General features: G+C 37.6%; 1 pseudogene; it reads left to right on the forward strand.

Annotated features, from left to right (window-relative positions):
* Nucleotides 1-4,593: 4,593 nt before the first annotated feature.
* Nucleotides 4,594-5,138, forward strand: LOC100472178 (annotated as a pseudogene).
* Nucleotides 5,139-5,600: the final 462 nt, after the last annotated feature.

The following is a 5,600-nucleotide window of genomic DNA, read 5'->3' on the forward strand; positions in this document are numbered from 1 at the left end:
CAGGAAAAAGGCATCAATAGTGGATAAAATAGGAAGCTCCATTTTATGGTGTTATAAAGGAATTCAGAAGAAACAGTTTTAGTTCAGGTGCCTCATACATTGAGCCAAGAAAAGAAGGACAGCTAGGATGGCACTAACAGGTGCACTTCGCACAGAGCTGGCAAGTAAATGGCCGCTTCGTGATACTTAAATAAACGCGGCTGTAGGTAAATGGTTAACTATAAGTGAATATGAGTTTGACTTTGTTTTTTTGTAGTTTGTTGTTGTTGTTAATGAGGAAAAGCAGAAGGGGAAAAGCCTGTGGAAAGAAAGAAATCTTAAGTTACTAAACACAGGAGGGATGATAATGAGAGCATTTACATGGAGCTCTGTAAGGACGCAGACCAAGAACGTGAAGAGGTCGTGCGCTTCCTCTGAAGCAACAAGATGGATAGAACTCTCTCGAGGCTTCAAGGTGAAGATTAAGTTATATCCAAGAGTTAGTGCTTGATAACCGCCATCTCCCCTGAAAGACTGGAGGCAAAGTCACCCGCAAAATCTGCAGGGCTAACAGATCTAGAAATGACACAAACCTTCCTGAAATTGCGATTACAAAATGTTAGTCCTTCCAAAGAAGGGATATTCTGTTTGAAGATCTAGTCTACCTCTCCTCCTCCAAGTCCCACCCAGATGTGTTGCTGAAAGATTGGAGACTTAAATGCTAGGAGAATAAAGTTTGAAGATTTACATGAAGCTGATGTGGGGCAGGAGAAGACACCTACTCACGGAGCTGCGCGGAGGAATTCTGCCTACCGATGGTGGTTCTAGCGCGACCTCGGATGGGTTCCTAACTTCACGTTTCCACCCATACAATGTTAGCAAGATTGACAGGTGTGCGAGGCAACCATCAGTCTTTTTTGGCCTTTTTTAAAATTAAAGTAGAGTTGATCCACAATGTTTAATCTCAAATGGACATTATAGTGACTGGACATCTCTGTGTTATGCTATGCTCACCACAGGAGTAACTGCCATCAGTCACCACACAATGCTATTACAATGCTGTTGGCTACGTTCACTACACTGTACCTTTTTAAACTCATGGAGTTGGTCCTGTATACATTCTAGAGAGGGTGGTAAAAGCAACCCTTAAGCACAATGTTATTTGATGGAAACTGGCCTAGATTCTATTAATGATAAAAATTTAACAAACATGTTTTAAATCGAATACCTGAAACTATTTATTTGGGCTTTTCCTTCATCTCAACCTATTTTTACCCCAAATTAAATTTATGCCTATCACACTTTCACTACAAAAAAAGTCTAATTGTCTATATATATATATATATATTTTTTTTTTTAGTTCGACAGAGATAGAGACAGCCAGCGAGAGAGGGAACACAAGCAGGGGGAGTGGGAGAGGAAAAAGCAGGCTCATAGCGGAGGAGCCGATCCCATAACGCCGGGATCACGCCCTAAGCCGAAGGCAGACACTTAACCGCTGTACCACCCAGGCGCCCCTAATTGTCTATATTTTTAACCATAAACATACAAAATTTACTTTTGCAATTCCAGAAGGAAAAATGTGTATGAAAAGCCGGTGCTTCCAAGCACATGAATGATGAAATGAAATTTCGAAGAAACCAAAATGGCCAAGAAAGGAAGGAGGGAAATGGATACACAGAGAGGCATTTCTAGAGACCAGGGATAAAATTTAAAATATATTTTCCTGTAGAAATTGTACCACAAATGACATCTTAGGATTATTTGAAAAGTACAATTCAATAAATGATTTCATAAGATTTTCTGGTTCACCCTGGGACTGCAGCCACAATTATACATCAGTCTTGTGCAAAAACAAAAAGGCATTCCTATATCAAATAAATGACTGATAAGTGACGTAGCCTACTACAAACCATTTTGTGATAGCCCCTATTTATACGTTGGGTAGAGCCAATAGAAGACTCTAGGCTATCTCAGGAAATGCCATGGCAAATTGGTTTTCTTCCATGTGCCAACTTCAATCAGTTGGAGTGATGTGTTAGGAAGGACTCTGAAACCATGTTTTGCGGAGACAGGAAAGAGCGCTGTTATTCTTTACTTGTACCTTTCACAGACATGGCTGAGAGTCAGATGGGACTACTCCCATCTGCTTTGGAAGAAGGGGAGACGCAGAGAGGACAAGGCGAGCAAATTGAAGGCTTTTGTTTCCTCCCAAATTAACGCACATCAGTTACTCTTAAAAGGGGAAGCACACAGAAGAGTGGCACATGGGAAATGACTGAGAAATGGGGAGAACTCTCCGCCAGCATCCCCTTCCGGGTATCTGTCACAGTGAAGATGACATCAAAATAAAGGGAATGAACCCAAACTCACCAAGACAACCAGAAGAGAGCCTTGGAATGTCGCAACCCAACAATTTCCAGTCACAGCAAGAAGACCTGAAGTCCGTACTTTGTGGAGAATATTACCTGGGATGGCCTCATGTGGACGGAAAAAAGCTTCAAGATCAGAATTTTATTGTTGCCATGACTAAAGTTGATACAGGGTAGCTTTTCTTTCTTTCTTTCTTTCTTCCTGTCCTACATAAGCAATTTTATGTCTGTGCTATAGCATTTTAAACAGGATCTGGCTAGTTAAAGAGGAAATTCAAATTGGAGGCAAGTCACTAGAGCTCTCAGCTCTGTTTAAAAATTTTTTTAAAAACCCCAGATAATGAGGGAATCCAGGGGCCATTAGTATTGCCTTGGGTCTGCACCATCAAAATCAACACCTAATTGCATCTCCTGTTGATTGTTGTTGTAAATGGAGTACAGATATGAATAAAATATACTTCTAAAGAAAGCAAGATGAAATAAAACCATAAATTTCATGTTAATACCTGCCAGCTAAATGAGTTCAGCATTTTAGGAGGCAAAGGACAGAGAGACATGTCTCTCTCTATGCATTCATTCCATGTATTGACCTGGAAGTAGCCTTTATAATTAATTCATGATGTTTGATTTCATTTCATTCAGGGTGTGAGTCACACATGAGCTTTGAGTTCTCATCACTTTGGACATAATTATAGCCTAAAAATGGTAAAATGAACTTTCATTTTTCAAGAAAATGTACAAAGAAATCATTTGGAAGAAGAACTTTATATTGCTCATCATTTTTTGAAAATTACGTAAGTATGGAGGTAGTATTAGGAAAGATGGAACCATTAGTTCTTAAACCTATATATCCCACTAGTACCTTTTAAAAGATAGCTAATATTTAAATTGTTTCTGAGTATTGTTCTCTTTATATTAAAATAAAACAATTTCCTTTGGTTGCCGGGTAGTTTTTCTAAGGTTGATCCATTAGTTATCTTTTTGAAATCACTATGTCATGATTAACTAATTAATTTACAATATGAAATATTTTATAAGATAATGACAACTTTGTGAAAAGAAAATTGTCCATATTGTACACAATTTTTTTTAAATCCTCACATAATTAATCATCACTAGCTCTTTTGCATTCTGAAATGAATATTTTGGCTTGTTAAATAATTACAATTTAAAACTAAAGAGCTCAAAAGAACCTGGGGCAGTAATGGGAGCTATCGTCCTTTATAAACTAATTAAACCTATAGCTGCAGATGAAAAGCAGCAAAAGCAGGTCAAATAAATCTTGCTTTGGCAACTGCTGCTAGAATTTCTATTTTATAACAGCTGTTTGGTTATCATTTAAAAAGTAGGTTTTATGTCCTGTTGGATTTCTTAAAGTTCCGAGATTACCCATTATATGTAGTGTTCATTTCACAAGTCTCTGCAGCTGCAGAAGTTGAAAATATACACCCATTAACTGAATATTTGTAAATATTAAAGTTACACTCAAACGCCCCTCTGTGGCTTATCACTAGTGAGTAACTTATTGAGTCCTTTGTCAGAAATTGTCCCATGGGTAGCTCAGTATTCTAAACATCAGCCAATAAAACTGAAAAAAAAAAAAAAAGCAAAGTAATTTCAAAGTAAACTTGCAAATCTCTTCAGAGATTACATAAAATTTGTATTGGAGAATGACTTGAATCATATGGAAACTCTTCACAAAAGATGATCTAACCGAATTATACCAGTTAACCGAAAAGGGGCATCAGTAAGAATGGTGAAAAGTGTTTACAAAGACAATGATTGGAATATCAAAGGATCAATAGTGACCTTTAGAAAAATTTATAAAATTCTTGGATTTTTAAAAAGGATTTATTTATTTGAGAGAAAGAGCATGAGGGAGCAGAGGAAGGGGTAGAGGGAAAAGGACAAGCACATTCCCGCTAAGCATGGAGCACGACTGGGGACTAGATCCCATAACCCATGAGATTATGACCTGAGCCAAAACCAAGAGTCAGAGGCTTAACCAACTAAGCCATCCAGCACCCTGGATCTTTTTTTCTTTCTTTTTTCCTTTTTTTTTTTTTTTGGAAAAGTTGTAGTCTCTAAGTTCCCATGGGAGAAGTCAAAAGTAAAACACATTAGTAATGTGTTGTCTTACAAATTTGTCAGCAAAATTACACTCAAAGTCCACCATAAAAATGAGGGCACAGAGAAAGATGGCGGCGGTGGTTGTGGTGACTGAGCTGAGCCTGGGGACAGGATGTTGGTGTTGGTATTAAGACACTTGCACATCCCACACCAGTGCAACAGTTTCCTGGCTAAATTAAAAAAATAAAAATAGAAAATGCTGGTGCCAGAAAAGACTCAGTACATTCTTTTTACTGGAAACCTTTGCACCAAAGACAGTTACGGCTATCTCAAGACTTCACATTGTGAGGAGACTTTGATGAGAAGTTGAATTATCCAGAACAGAAAGTGGTGACTGTTAGGCAGTTCGAAATTGGTCTGATCCATGGGCATCGAGGTATTCCATGGGGAGGCAGGGCCAGCCTAGCCCTGTTGCAGAGACAGTTTGAGGTGGACATCCTTATCTCAGGACACACACACAAATTTGAAGCATTTGAGCATGAAAATAAATTTTACATTAACCCGGGTTCTGCCACTGGAGCATATAATGCCTTGGAAACAAACATTATCCCTTCATTCATGTTGATGGATATCCAGGCTTCTACAGTTGTCACTTATGTGGATCAGCTAATTGGAGATGATGTGAAAATAGAAAGAACTGAATACAAAAAATCTTAAAGCCAAGCCTGTCTTGCAGGGTTTTTTTTTCTTTTCTCTGTTTAAATCAAGTAATTAAACATTTATGAGACACACACACACACACAAAATAGGGCACATATATCTTTTCAAATTAGTATTTTGTTTTCTTTGGGCAAAAACCCAGTAGTGGAATTATTAGATCATATGGTATTTCTATTTTTAATTATAAAATATTTTAAACAGAACAAATTTTTGGTATATCCACAATAAATGCGAGTTTGCTTTATTTGTCAACATATGATTGAAATTAAGTGTTTTTTCATTAGTCACAATGAAATTTTAATTTCTATTTTCACTGGATTCTATAGGTGACTGTATCAGGTAACAATTACTTTCAGGTAACAAGGGTTTTCTTTATGTCATTTACCTTTACCAGGTAAATAAAAACCTCTGATTCTTTTTCTCCCCTCCCTTCCTTCCTTCCTTCCTTCCTTCCTTCCT

This window comes from Ailuropoda melanoleuca, chromosome 3 (assembly GCF_002007445.2).
Source record: "Ailuropoda melanoleuca isolate Jingjing chromosome 3, ASM200744v2, whole genome shotgun sequence".
Lineage (NCBI taxonomy): Eukaryota > Metazoa > Chordata > Mammalia > Carnivora > Ursidae > Ailuropoda > Ailuropoda melanoleuca.